This window comes from Nelumbo nucifera, chromosome 7 (genome assembly GCF_055504915.1).
Source record: "Nelumbo nucifera cultivar China Antique chromosome 7, China Antique-T2T, whole genome shotgun sequence".
NCBI classification, from domain to species: domain Eukaryota; kingdom Viridiplantae; phylum Streptophyta; class Magnoliopsida; order Proteales; family Nelumbonaceae; genus Nelumbo; species Nelumbo nucifera.
The window spans coordinates 58364967-58380077 of record NC_142655.1 but is presented as its reverse complement, the minus strand read 5'-3'; the positions used below and the strand labels follow the sequence as shown (position 1 = coordinate 58380077).

General features: G+C 40.8%; 1 protein-coding gene across 7 annotated transcripts in view; it reads right to left on the bottom strand.

Moving 5' to 3' along the window:
• Positions 1-15111, bottom strand: part of LOC104599755 (S-adenosyl-L-methionine-dependent methyltransferases superfamily protein) — a 104567-nt gene that overhangs the window by 52393 nt on the left and 37063 nt on the right. The gene's annotated exons all lie outside the window — the stretch shown is intronic.

The following is a 15111-nucleotide window of genomic DNA, read 5'->3' as shown; positions in this document are numbered from 1 at the left end:
TGAAAAGGCTATTTGGGACGTTGTCCGACAAACCTATTCCAAAGCCCATGACGCTGCTCGTGTCTATGAGGTCAAAGTGAAGACAGTGGCGGCCAAACAAGGGAGCAGAAGCGTTACAGAGTATGCAAATCTGCTGCAAAATTTGTGGCATGAGCTTGATCATTACCGGGTTCTTGAGACAAAGTGCCCCGATGACGCTGTGATCTTGAAGAATTTTACTGAAAGAGATAGGGTGTATGGTTTTTTGGTCAGACTAAATGCTGAATTTGATCAAGTCCGAATACAAATTCTCGACAAAGAAGAAGTGCCTCCATTGAATGAAGTTATAGCCCTTGTCAGAGCTGAGGAAAGCCGTCGTGGAATCATGCTTGAGCCTAAAGATCCCGAAGGTTCTGCTATGGTGGCAAGGGAAGGAAATTACCGTGGTTCAAAGGGTGAGAACAATCACAACTTGACTCGTGACACAACCACCCGTGACTCTAACGATAACCTCTGGTGCACCTATTGCAAGAAGCCCAGACACAAAAGATCGCTGCTGGAAACTTCATGGGAAACCTCCACATCCAGCAAGGAATGGAGCAATCGAGGAGTTTCAAAAGCAATTCAACAGGCCCATAATGTCTCCACAATCCCGCAGCAAGAACACTCAAGACAGGGGCCATTTAATGATGAAGAAATTGAAAGACTAAGGGGTTTCCTGGGATCCTTGAAACCAGGAAGTGGTTCTACCTCTCTTGCTCTCTCGGGTGAGTCTTTATCTCTAGGATTACATGTCTCGGCTAGTGTTTTTCCATGGATTCTTGATTATGGAACTACTGACCACATGACACCCTCTTCATTACATTTTCTCACCTATACACCCTGTCCTAATAGTACGAAAATTTCTATTGCTGATGGTTCTTTCACCACAGTGGCAGGAACTGGGAATATTCAGATTACTCCATCCCTATTACTTAAAAATGTGCTTCATGTTCCTAAGTTATCCACTAGCCTTATCTCTATACATAAACTCACCCAGGATGTGAACTGCAATGTTGTGTTCTTTCCTTCTTACTGTGTATTTCAAGACCAGGTTTCGGGGAAGAAGATTGGACTTGCTAAAGAAAGGGATGGACTCTACTACCTTGAAGCAACCAGCAAACCATCTCACACTGTTATGCATGTCACACACGAGTCATTCTTATCTACCTCCAATAAAGATTTAATTTGGCGTCATCACTTTCGTTTCGGTCATCCTTCATTTTCTGTTTTAAAAACAATGTTTTCTTCCTTGTTTAAAGGGATTGATGTTGAGACCTTTCATTGTGAAGTTAGTGAATTTGCTAAACACAAAAGGGTTTTTTCCCAATCAGCAATAAAAGATCTTCAATCCCTTTTTATTTGATTCATTCGGATATTATGGGACCCTTCTCGAATTCCAACATTACTGGTTCTAGATGGTTCGTCACCTTTATTGACGATTGCACTAGGGTCACATGGATTTTTCTTCTTAAGTCTAAATCTGATGTGGGCACCATTCTTCCCAACTTTCATAACATGGGCCAAACTCAGTTTGGTGTGAAAATTAAAAGGTTTCGATCTGATAATGCTATAGATTATTTTAATCAGAATTTGTCCCCATTTTTCCAGAAAAAAGGCATTGTGCATGAATCCTCCTGTGTTAACACTCCCCAACAGAATGGGGTAGCTGAGAGGAAAAATGGCCATCTATTGCAAACCACCCGAGCCTTTCTCTTTCAAAACCGGGTCCCAAAACAATATTGGGGGGAAGTTGTCCTTACCGCTGCATACACCATAAATAGACTACCATCTAAAGTTCTTGACAACCGAAGCCCAATACAAGTCCTCCCTCAATTCTACCCTGATATTCGAACCTCAAATAATCTCACCAAGAATTTTTGGTTGCACTGCCTTTGTTCATGTCCATAATAAGGGAAAATTAGATCCACGAGCAATCAGGTGTCTTCTTGGGATATTCCCCAACTCAGAAAGGTTATAAATGTTATCATCCAGCCACCAGAAAATTCTACACCTCCATCGATGTCACGTTTGAGGAGAGACAATCCTTTTTCACTCAACCATATCTTCAGAGGGAGCCCTCATTAATGGAAGATAAGGCCTCAGATCTACTCTCCCTAGATGTATTACCCTCCTCACAGTCAGCCAACCATCAAGAATCACATCCTTCTGAGTCACATTCCTCTGAGCCCCACATTTCTGAGCCTCAACAAGAGTCAAACAACCCGACCATTGAACCAAATCCAAACACTATTAACCCCACCAATGATGTGCATGATGATGTGAGATATATGCAGGTTTACTCTAGGAGAAGAAATCCAGATCCTCAACTTGTGCAAGTCCAAGATTCAACTCCTAATCCTAGAACTGAGGGATGTTCAGAACCTGAACCTGTACCTTCACAGTCTGAGTATGAGTATGACCTACCTATTGCCCTGAGAAAAGGAACCAGAGAATGTACCAAATGCCCATTGTACCCTTTAGCCAAATCTGTGTCGTTCCAAAGATTCTCTGAACCCCATAAAAGTTTTCTAGCCAGCCTTAACACCATTCCAATTCCTAATACTCTAGCTGAGGCACTTTCTAATAAGGAGTGGAGAAAAGCCATGAGAGTGGAAATGGAGGCACTAGAAAAGAACAACACGTGGGAAGTTGTGGATCTACCGAGAAACAAAAAGGCTATAGGATGTAAATGGGTGTTCGCAATTAAGTACAAATCTGATGGGTCATTAGAAATATACAAAGCACGACTGGTAGCCAAGGGATATACATAGACTTATGGGGTAGATTATCAGGAGACTTTTGCCCCAGTAGCTAAAATGAATACAATAAGGGTGTTGTTGTCTTTGGCTACTAACTACAATTGGGATTTGCAACAGTTTGATGTAAAGAATGCGTTTCTCCATGGTGATCTAGAAGAGGAGATATACATGGAAATTCCACCAGGTTTTGGAGAAGGCATTAAGGGGAACAAAGTTTGTAGGTTGAAGAAAGCACTATACGGTCTCAAACAGCCGCCGAGAGCATGCTTTGGAAGGTTTACAAAGGTGATGCTTAGTACAGGTTACAAGCAAAGTCAAGGTGACCACACATTGTTTCTCAAACACACAGCCTCAGGGGGAGTTACTGCTCTATTAGTCTATGTGGACGATATAATCGTTACTGGGAATGATAAAAAGGAAAAGGAAGCATTGAAAAACTATCTTGCCAAAGAATTTGAGATAAAAGACTTGGGGAGACTAAAGTATTTTCTCGGAATTGAAGTTGCACATTCTAGACAAGGCATCTTTATCTCTCAACAAAAGTATGTTGTTGATCTTTTGAGAGAAACAGGAAATATGGCATGTAAACCAGCTTCCACGCCTATAGATCCCAATCATAAACTTGGAGAAGCCAGTGAGAATGCAAGTGTAGATAAGGAGATGTTCCAAAGACTAGTTGGAAAACTCATTTATCTTGCACATACACGGCCGGATATTGCATATGCTGTAAGTGTAATAAGTCAGTTTATGCATAATCCTAAAGAAGTTCATCTGCAGGCTGCTCATCAAATTCTGCACTATTTGAAAGCGATGAGAAATATGTGCTTCTAACATAATCGAATGATGCGATGAACAACAGTCAAATAAGGCGAACGAGGAGAAGAAACAAATTGACTAACAACCTGAACAGCATGAGAAATATCAGGCCAAGTCATAGTGAGATAAATGAAGGACCCCACAAGCTGGCGATACAAGGCAGCATTAGAAAGTAATGGACCTTCAGATTTAGATTGCTTAAGATTTAGCTCCATAAGTGTATCAACATGCTTCTCATCATTAAGACCAGCAAGTTTAACAAGGTCAGAGGCATATTTCTACTAACAAACAAAATACCCTCAATCACCACGATGAAGTCCCAAGAAATAGGTGAGAGGGCCCAAATCCTTTATGTGAAAGGAATTATGAAGTAACAATTTCAATTCATGAATACCCTCAACATCATTCCCAGTCAACAACATGTCATCAACATAAAGCAAGAGAATGGTAATGCCCTGAGGTCGTCTCCTAACAAAGAGAGAGTGATCAGAACTCTAGCTATATCCAGCAACAACTACAACATCTCGAAAGTGTTGAAACCATGCCTGGGGAACTTGTTTTAGACCATATAGAGATTTTTTGAGGTGACATACTAAAGAAGAATCACTACAATATCCAGGAGGAGGCTTCATGTAGACCGTCTCCTTCAACTGACCATGAAGAAAGGCATTCTTCACATCGAACTGGCATATTGAAATAGAGGTATCACTTACAGAAGCAGTGGTAAGAGGATGATTTGAACAAAGAGGAAGGAGAGTCGTAGGCGCAGGGACTGGAGCACGTAATCGCTTGCAAGAGAAGACGAAAAGATCATTCTTAGCAAAAGGAGGTGGAGCATCCTGTGAATCAAAGTTTGGAAAAACAGAAACAGACGGTACAGACAATCTAGCAATTCTAGCAAAAAAAGAAATGTGCTCAAGAAAAACAACATTACGTGATATACAAATGCGACGAATAGAGGGATCATAACAAAATAATCCTTTGTGGTCAGGACTATAACCCACAAAGGCACACATGATAGACTGTGCAGACAATTTAGGACGTTCACAAGAGGGAAGCTGAACAAAGCACACACATCCAAAAACATGAAGCCAAGGTTCAAAGTATCGATACGATACGTATATCAGCCGTATCGTATCAGTACTTAGAAACGGTCGAAATGCTTTTTTTTAGTTTTTTTTCAAATTTTGGTTTTTTGGGAAGCTAAAAACATGTTTTTTATTTTTAAAAAAAATTGGGGTTCTGAAACCCCTGGAAACAGGCATTTCGGATCGTATCTTTTTCAAAAGATACGATACAATACGCCTGATATGAGGCGTATCGTATCAATACTTTAAACCATGCATGAAGCATAGATAAGTCTGGAGAACGACCAAACAACTTCTAAAAGGGAGACATATTACCAAGAACAGAAGAAGGAATCTAGTTGATCAAAAACACAGTTGTACTGGCTGCCTCTACCCAAAAAGAAGGTGGTGTATGGGACTCGTGCAATAATGTCCTCACAACAATAAGAATATGTCCATTCTTGTGCTCGGCCACACCATTCTTCTGAGGAGTATCTGGACAACTTCGTTGCACTTGCATTCCATGATTCTTCAAATAAGATAAAAAGTCTCCATCAGCATATTCTACCTTGAATCCAAATAGAAAATACGCACTTGTGATTGAAACTGAACCCGTACCATAGCATGAAACAGCTTAAATGTTGGGAACACCTCTGACTTGTGGCGGAGAAAGTATATCCACATGTACCTGGTACAATCATCAATGAACAACACAAAATATGTGTATCCAAGTCAATAAGTGACAAATGCAGTCTAGACATCACTATGTATAAGCTCAAGAGGAGAGGTAGCATGCTCAGACATGTGAGGAAAAGGTAAAGCACAATCCTTACTTAAACAACAGGAAACACAAGATGTATCAAAGGTCTGCAAGGAAGGAACTTTATTCTTAATAAGATCTGAACTTAACAAAAATTTTAATTTCTCAACATGTGTATGACCTAAACGCTTATTCCATAAGTCCCAAACATTATTTCTTTGACTCAGAAAGGAACTAGAAGTGGAAGAACTGAAATAAGCTGATGATGTTGTTTGAGACTTCTCTAACTCCAATGCAAACAGACGGGCCAACCTGCGCCCCTTCCCTTTCACTTTCCCAGCGTTCTGATCCTAAATCAAACATCCATCATGAGAAAAGATGAGAATGTTATCTTCATCAACTAATTGGTCAACAGAAATCAGATTTATAGTGAGATTAGGAACAAGAAAGGTCTTGGTAAGAGAGAAAGATGCAGTGGGTGAAAGCTTAAGAGACAGATCACTACTACCAATGGTGCTTAACTTTTCACCATTGGCAATAACAATATGTTTGTGATGGGTTTCAGTAAGGTTACTTGATTGGTTAGGGTAAGCTCCTGTCATATGGTTGGTAGCTCCAAAGTCAATGATCCAAACATGAAAAGGAGAAGAACAATAACTAGAGAAATCACCAGGTAAACCAATAGTAGAAAAGGCAGAAAAAATAGCAGATGTTACCAGTTGTCGAAAGTTTTCCTCAACCATAGATGCTAGAGAATCACCTTTAACAAAAGAATCACCACTAGTAGTAGATTTCTTACTTCCATGTGCTACAGCAGCAGTGCCAATCCCATAGGCCATTTCAGCAAGAAAATAATAGTCCAAACACAAGGATATCAGAGAAAACCAAATTCAGCAACAGTTCCCTCTAGTCCATTAGGAAAGACAAGTATTCCAATGCTAGAGAAGGTCAAGGGACCCCAATAAAATATCATAAATAGCTTCAGCAATCAAGGACTCGAGTTAATAGTCCAAAAAAGGCAAGTTTAGGATTGTCGAATCTAAAATCTCTCAAATATCAATTCTGAAATCTGAAACAAATAAATAGGAAGCAAGAAAACCCTAGGACAACACCAGATCTAGAGTTATAGGTTGATCGATTCAGCCGATTGAGAGAAAACTGTGGTTTACCAATATATCAGGCATCTTTTCCAGGAACATAAAAGTATCTGGTGCTGATCAAAACAGCCCTTTGTATTAGACAGTGTATGCCCTTAGCTCCAATCAGATTGATGTACAATTTGACATTTATTGTAAATGAATAAAGTACATAATTGATTCATGTTATCTATGGTGTGTTTCTGTGTAATACCCTTAAACTTGACACTTATGAGACTCGTGTTAGTTTAAAATCTTCACAGTCGTTGGATAGACTTGGGGAGGTTTATCCTACCAAGGTTAACACTAATGTGCTACCAAGTCAATTGGGGTGGCTTGTCTCAGCTGCTAGGGTAAAACCTGAAACACATGTAGTGTGGGTTTGCTTGAAACCCTGAACCGGACCCTTTTCCAGTTATGCCCTGGACCTTGGAGACAAATGGGAAAAACTGGAAAGTTACACCTAACCCCTAGACTCGATTATGCTACTACACTAGGTGTTGGATTGGACTGTCTTTGATATGCCAATCAGTGAGATCCTTAGTGGGGGTCAAAACCTGGGTATGTTGGGGTAGTCTGAGAATTCACCTGAGTGGGTGATCATAGTGACAGAATCAGCCCTTTTGTTGGACAAAGTGAATGATCAGGGAATGCACTCTCTCTGATGGAAACCTAAACTGCCAACAATTGATTTCAATCTTGTTGAGATTTGTTTTGCAAAAAATATTTATATAGAGATATATATACATATTATAATTTCACAAAATGTTTGCAAAAAGTTTTAATTCCCGGGATCCATGAGAGCAAAGAATGCAACACTGTACCTTGCAGCCGAGGGAGAGGTCCTCTCTTGTCGAGCAGTGTTTGATCATTATGGGTTGAGAGGTTAAGTGTAAGACCATTTAAAACTTTAAACTAATGGGCTAATCTCACTTAAATCCATAGTCCTTGAGCCTTCATAAGGTGGTTGGACCCAATGACCATTTAGTGTAAATGTTGGGCCTACTAAGAGCCCATATTGACGGGCTTAGGGGTTCACTGTGTTCAGCAATGAATTCGGCTAAGCCTTGTAATAGAGGCTAGGCTGAACCATATAGCTTTTGTGGAGATCAATGTTAGGGTCCCACGCTATACAAAGAGAGCCAAGCTAACGAGCAAATTAAAAGGGAAGTGAGCCTGATAACTTAATGGGCCTAAAGCCCAATTCAAACTGGGTTAATTAGATTAATTAATAGTGGGCGAATTTGAGTTTAGATCTGCTTCAAGATCAGCAAGAGGACAAGACATGTCTTATCCACTTAAGAGTTCAGATCCAAATAAAGATTTGGATCAAAGAACCCTTTCCTAATAGGATTAGGAAGCTGATCCAGAGAGGTTATAAATAGAGGGAGAAATCCTTCTGTTAAACACTTTTGCATATCTAGTTCTTCTCTTTGTTCTTGCCGCCCTACCCAATTTGATCTCCATTGTCTTGGACTGATCAAGAATTGTTCTTGATTCTGATTCTTGCCAGAAGAATCAGATCTGAAGTTGTGCTCACATCCTCTGCATGATCCTTGCTGAAGGATTGCAAATCTTGCTGAAGAATTGCTTTGCTAATCCTGCCTCATCCTAAGCTGTGTCATCTTCAGTGGAGGTGGGATTTGGTGACCTCTTTGGGCATGAACACCTACGTTGGGAGCTACTTTCGTGGATTCCGTATCAGGTATATCCCTCCCTTAATCTTGGTTACAGCTCTGGTCCGGTTTGTTTCAAGAATGAACCTTGAAAAATGTTGTTTTTCTAAATCAAGGAATAGGATACCCGGAAGGGAGAAAAAAAAATTTTGAAATTTCGCCCAGCCACCCTACATGGTTCGGCCATCCATATGATGGATCTCCCTTCCCTTCACTTAGAAAATTCCAAACCAAAATTTGAGTGTAAGGTTAAAAAAAACTTGAGAAAACCCTTCAATTTGGAGAGTATTGCTGCCCCAAGAAGGCTTGAAGTTCAAAGTTGTTGCAGTCCAAAAAAGGAAATGTTGTTTGTATGGAGAATAGATTAGGTCTAGGCAACACCAAATCTTAAGTTTGGCCTTGAACCAAAGTCTCCCAAGAGAGATCTAATAAAATCTCTCCTACTGGTTGCGCAGAGAAGACTTAACAAAAAAGGGTTGACCAAAACAGCCCTGATACAAAAAGATTACTGGTTCTAGTGAGGTTCAAAAGAGAGAGAGGATAGATCAAAGAACAACCTACTCTGATACCATGTCAACACTCTCGGATGAATAGAGAAAAAAACAAGAATAATTTTAGAGGTGTCAAGAATGAAACTGACCCCACCTCAAAGAGTCTGTTATACATTAAAAGATATGTACAATTACAAGAATACCCATATAGGGCTGAAAGAGAAAAAATAAGATACATAAGTAATATACAACAGGGACTATACTAATAAGATATATCAAGTCACAGTCTCCACACATTCCACTGTTGGATTGCTCTCTAACCACCATTCTTTTGACTTTCTTAATAAATCCTAGGTTCCTAACCACATGTTTTCAAATCTAAAAGCAACAGGACCTACATTTCTCACCTCCTCCTTACAAATTACAATAGGCCAATGGTCGGATGTCACCCTTGGAAGTGCTCTAGAGTTCAAATTCTGCCAATGTTTTTCCAGTCATTTGAAAATAAGAATTTGTCCAACTTGGAGCAAATCAAATTCACTTCGAGATTGGACCAAGTAAAACAACTATGTGACAATGGGATCTCTTTAAGTTCGCAGGCATCCGCAAATTGATTAAATTTCCTCATACTCGTGGTCGACCTCTACCGAGGACTATATGTTTCTTCCAATAATCTTATTACATTGAAATCACCTCCTAAACACCAAGGCCCTTCCCACAATCCCCTTATATCAGCCAGTTCTTCCCATAACTTCCTCCTCTCTCTATGATCATTCAGTCCATAGACATTGGTTAACACCCATTCGAATCCATCCTCCACTTGTCTAAACTTCAAGGAGACTAAAAATTGGCCTATTAACTCCTCCCTACTTACAAGTACTTCATTCTTCCACATTGTCACAACACCCCCTGCAGATCCCCAGGAAGGCAGAGCCGCCCAACTAATCCCCCTACCTTTCCATACACTCCTTGCCCACTTAATGTCAAAATCTGCTCTTTTGGTCTCCTGCAATAGTACTACATCTGGACTTATTTTCTTGATGACCTCTTTTATTATTGATCTCTTCCTAGCACTTTCCAACCCTCTAATATTCCAGCTTATGATCCTCATTTATCTATGTCCTCCACCCCTTACACCTTTTACCCTCACTTATTCCCATTCCTTCTTTCCCCTCTAACACCAAAACTTTTATCTCCTTCCACATCCTTCATCAATCTTTCAACCTCACTCATTTTTTTCCTATTAACCTTAATTTCTTCTCTCTTTCTTTGTAAAAACACTTTGAGGTCATTTGGATCTTTCAATTTACACCCCAACTTTTGTACAAATGCTGCCACAGAATCCTCACTAGTCAGCTCTCTTTCATCTAGCTTTCTATTTCTCTCCATGTTTTGTTTCCCCACCTTTTCTGTAAAAACACTTTGAGGTCATTTGGATCTTTCAATTTACACCCCAACTTCTGTACAAATGCTGCCACAGAATCCTCACTAGTTAGCTCTCTTTCATCTAGCTTTCTATTTCTCTCTTCCTGTTTTGTTTCCCCACCTCTACCTCCTTCTATACTAACTCCCTCTGCCCCTTCCTTCTATAGATTATTCTCCACTACTTCATTTAACAAGAACTCAAGGATTTCCAGAATTCTTTTACTTCTTTTTGCTTCTTCTTCACTTCCTACCTCTCTCCTGACCCTCCCTGTCTCTACTACTAGCTCTTACCCCTTCCCCTCCTTCACAAGCTACAACCTCTAGATTGGGATCTATATCTAGCACACAGGACACAGAGCAAACATTAGTATCACAAACTGAAAGGACACAGTTACCTTGGTTGTGTTGGGGTAGGATGGGAGTGCTGGAATTGGAAGCAGAGCTTGTCAGACCCTGAAATGGAGTGTGGGATGTATCTAGCTCCTTGACTCGGTTCTGATAGGTTTGCCTTTCCATCCCCTTTGTTAAACAGAGATCTCTTCCCTCACCCGCCTGTTTGTCCCTCACTTTTGTATCCCCATCTTGCTTCTAGGAAGTCTCAAATACTTCCTTACAAAGTTCTTGTTCGGAAAAGTCATTTGGAACTGGAGCTTCTGAGTGTGAGTCAAAGCTTTCACCCCCAGATTTAGAAATGTGTTCCACTCTGTTGATTGGCTCTTTCTTGGCATAGCGAAGAGGTTCTGCTTCTGGATCTTTTGTAAACAACATATCAAGATTAAGAGTTGTAGCGATCTCTTCCTCTGAAAGCTTCTCAAACACGACACTACCTATGCTAGACTGGCCGTCAGAATCTTCTTCCACTTTTACTTCTTCTAGGTCACAGTCTACCCAACCCTCATCGATTCCCTCCTCCTCATTGCAATATCTAGCGTACTTGGGATTTGGCCGGTCCTGTGATGATCGTCCCTCCCTGGGTATATCAAAATCCGGGCGAGAAACCCACTATAAGGAACTTGTGTTCTGCTCTGTCCGCTTGGTAGGCCCTTGAGCACCCCTAAAAGCCTTCTTCGAAGAAGATAGACGATTTCTGTCGTCTATAGTCCCCAATAACTTCCCCCGATCCTCGTGCTCACTTAAACAGTCACGTGGACTGGGTTTCAACCCTTTGTTTGAATCGGTCAGTCCTCCTACTGGTTAAGAGAGACCAGCCTACACCAACCCTTTGTCCGGTCCACCCCCCTTCTTAACTACATCAGCAAATGAAGCCCAGGCCCCTAAAATTGCACTTGATTAAAAAAATTTCAAATTTTTTTCTTTTAATAGGTTGTGCGTCTTTTGGGTTTCTCCCACTAACTTTCCAGCTTCCCCTTTAGGCCAGCACTGATCTTCAATCTTTCTCTCCACCACTTGCGTGCCCCACGTACTCCATCCCTCCACGTCAGCATCATCTTCTACAGTTCCACCTGTTGGAAGGGTTAGGATCCATCATATGGATGGCCGAACCATGCTAGATGGTTGGGCGAAATTTCAAACATTTCTTAGTCCTTTTGGGAATCGAATTCCCTGTGTTTTGAAAAACTGCAATTTTTAGGATCGGTCTTGCGCTGAACTGGACCAGATTTGAAACCAATCAAAGAGGGAGATGTATACCTGATACGGATACCACAAACACAGATCCCAAGGTGGAAATTCATGCCCAAATCAGTCCTAAAACCAGCCTCCAGTGAAGATGGTGCAGTGTATGCCTGAAGCCGGTTCAGTAACAGTTTTCTGCAAAACTGAGATCCAACTTCTTAGATCGAACTGAGGATGATGAGCATGATATACCCTGAATTTTTCTTGAAAAAATCAGAGAAAAACTGATCTAAATCAGCCCCAAATAGCTGATGTCGATTTGGGAAAAAACTGGGAGACAAAAGGGTGCAGAGAAAACCAGAAACTGCAAAAATATGAAGCTCTCTTGAACTGGTCCACCCCCTCCTATTTTATAATCTCTTATGGAGATATCTCCTAATCTAATTAGGAGATAATCCAGATCTAAATCAGATCTAACTCTAATTAGAGATATGCATTATCTTCTTACAAGATTAGGTGCTCCATAGTCCATACCTAGATCAAAACCTAGATTCGCAACATGTTACATGACAACTTAAATTGTCATGTTACAGCTTAATTAATCATAATAATTATAGGCCTTAGGCCCATCAGCTATAAGTCTCACGAACCAAGGGTGTTGCATGGTCAACTTAGGCCTGATTTGTATGGCATGGGACCCCACAATGACCTCACATAAGTCCACATGGGTTCGGCCTAGCCTCTGTGAAAAGGCTTGGCCAAATTCACTACTAAATATGGGCCCAACATTTACACTTAAATGATCATTGAATTCAGCTATCCTATAAAGACCCAAGGATAATGAACTTAAGATAAAGTCCATTAGGTAATTTTCCCTTAATGGTCTCTTACACATAACCTCTCGGCCCATAACGATCAAACACTGCCTGATAGGGAAGGACCTCTCCCCTGGCAGCAAGGTACAGTGTCAAACTCTCTGCTTGGATGGATCCTAGGAATTAAAATCTTTTGCAAACATTTTTCATAAAACATAATATATATATATATCATATAAATATATTTTGCAAAACCAAATCTCAAATACAGTTGAAATCCACTGCCAGCAGTTTAGGTTTCCATCAAAGAGAGTGTAAGCCCTATCATTTACTTTGTCCGACAAAGGGGCCGATCCTATCACTATGATCACCCACTCAAGTGAATTCTCAGACTGCCCCAACATACCCAGGTTTTGACCCCCAATGGATCTCACTGATTGACATACCAAAGACAGATCAATCCAACACCTAGTGCAGTACCATAATTAAGTCTAGGGGTTATGTGTAACTTTCAAATTTTGCACAACAATCTCCAAGGTCCAAGGCATAAGTATAACTGAAAAATGGTTTGGGTTCAGTGTTTCAACCAAACACACTGCATGTGCTTTGGGTCTAACCCTAGCAGCTGAGACAAGTTGCCCCAACTTCTTTGGCCGCACATCAGTGTTAGCTTTGGCAAGATAAACTCCCCAAGTCTATCCAACAGCTGAAAACATTATAAACTAACACAAGTCTCATAAGTATCCAATTTAAAGGGTAATTTCACAGAAATATACCAATATCAACATGAAACAATAATATACTTTTATTCATTTACAATAAATGTATCTGTACATCAATCTGATTGGAGCTAAAGGCATACACTGTTTAACACTACCTTGGTTCTTCATCCCCAAAGCTCCGCCTCTACCTCTGAGACCAGCCAAACTCTAAACCAAGCTCCATCAGCAAGAACCTCGGTTGTTCTTGAGAGCGATTCTGGTTTCACCCCAACAATCCTAACCTCCGCAGCTCGAAGCTCTTGCAACCGGACTTCCTCCATTTCCTCGCCCAACAGCTTCACTATATTTCCCAGATTTGATTCATTCCAGAGATGAAAGGGAAGTCCTACCAGTTTTAGCAGGAAGCTTCCGCAAGTATGTTCCATCTCATTACACAATGGCTTCCAAAACTGGACTTGGACCATACCTTCTCCACATTCAAATGTTGTAAAGCCCTTGTTTACCTTGTCATCAATTCTTAACACCGCCTTCCTGTCTGAGAATGGTTTCAGAGCAACCTTAGTTTCCAGATTCAAGTTGTGCACCACTGATTTTAGTACCTTCCTCCAATCCTGTACATCCTTGTTAACTGTTATCACCATTCTCCGCTCCCAATCGCCTTGCTCACCCTCAAACCACAATTTCATCCCTCTATTAGAGCTCGATATTGCCTATCCACAGCTAAAGGAGCCCTGCTTTAATGGCTGGCTCGAGCATTTAAGAGGGCTATCTTCGGTACTTTGTTCTTGCTCCTGCTCCAAGTGTCTGTCAACAGAGACAAGAAACTGCTCCAACTCATCTGCAAAAACCATCCGACCTTGAGTCTGCTTCCCTTCCGGTAAACAGACCATTTGTTTCCTAATGCCGAAGTACTCTGTTATGGTAATGAACCAGCCTTTCCCGTTGCGCCTCAGCTCCACTTCGTATTTCTTCTTTTCCAGCTCTAATACATTTTTCCAACCTACTGTCCTAAACGGTTGTAGTACACCATCAATAAAGCCCTTCAACCATAGCATTGCTTCCTCAAACAAAAGTATCTTCGCCTTCCTGTCTTCCCTAACTTTTAGCAGATTCTTACCTCTGGCCCTTCCACTCTTGAGTAAAATTTTCTTCGATTCGATGTTCAGTTCAGACTTCCACCTATTCACCGCCTGAAAATCTTCGTCACTTAGCCTCTCCAGTTCAGACGCCCACCCTTAAACTAACATGAAGTTATTCATAGCCAACTTAGTATGATGCTTGAGGAGTGTACTGAAAAGTAACTTGAAAGTTGTCAAGGGTGTTTTGTAATTTGGTTTCCTATTTATAAGTCCCTTGAGGGCTTTCTGTATTTTTTTCAAAATGTCTATAATGTTATGCTGAGAGAGGGGGACAACAACTCCATTTTCTCTCATTTTCATTCTCTTTTCTCCTCTCTATTCTTCTTTCCACTGATACACATGAACACCTTATAACAGACAGTTTAAAATGTCGACATATTTCCGTGACATTTCCATTTCCATGGGTACCACCATGTCATATTCCCTAGAAAAAGCTATCAGTGCTATGCTGTATTGCTTAGTAAGTAAATACAGCATATCAATGCTATGGGCCTGGGCCCAAAAATTTGTAAACATTGCAGAAACCCACCCAGCCCAACCTGCAAATTTCTGGGCCTGGACCCAGGTTTTGTGTGCAAGCTCAGCCCAACCCAGGCCCGCAAAATTCCAGCCTGAGCTTGGGCCCAACACTGAAAGCCCAGCCCGGCACGGCCTTACCCACAATTTATGTAATATATTTAATAATATATCATATTTCCATTATAAAATA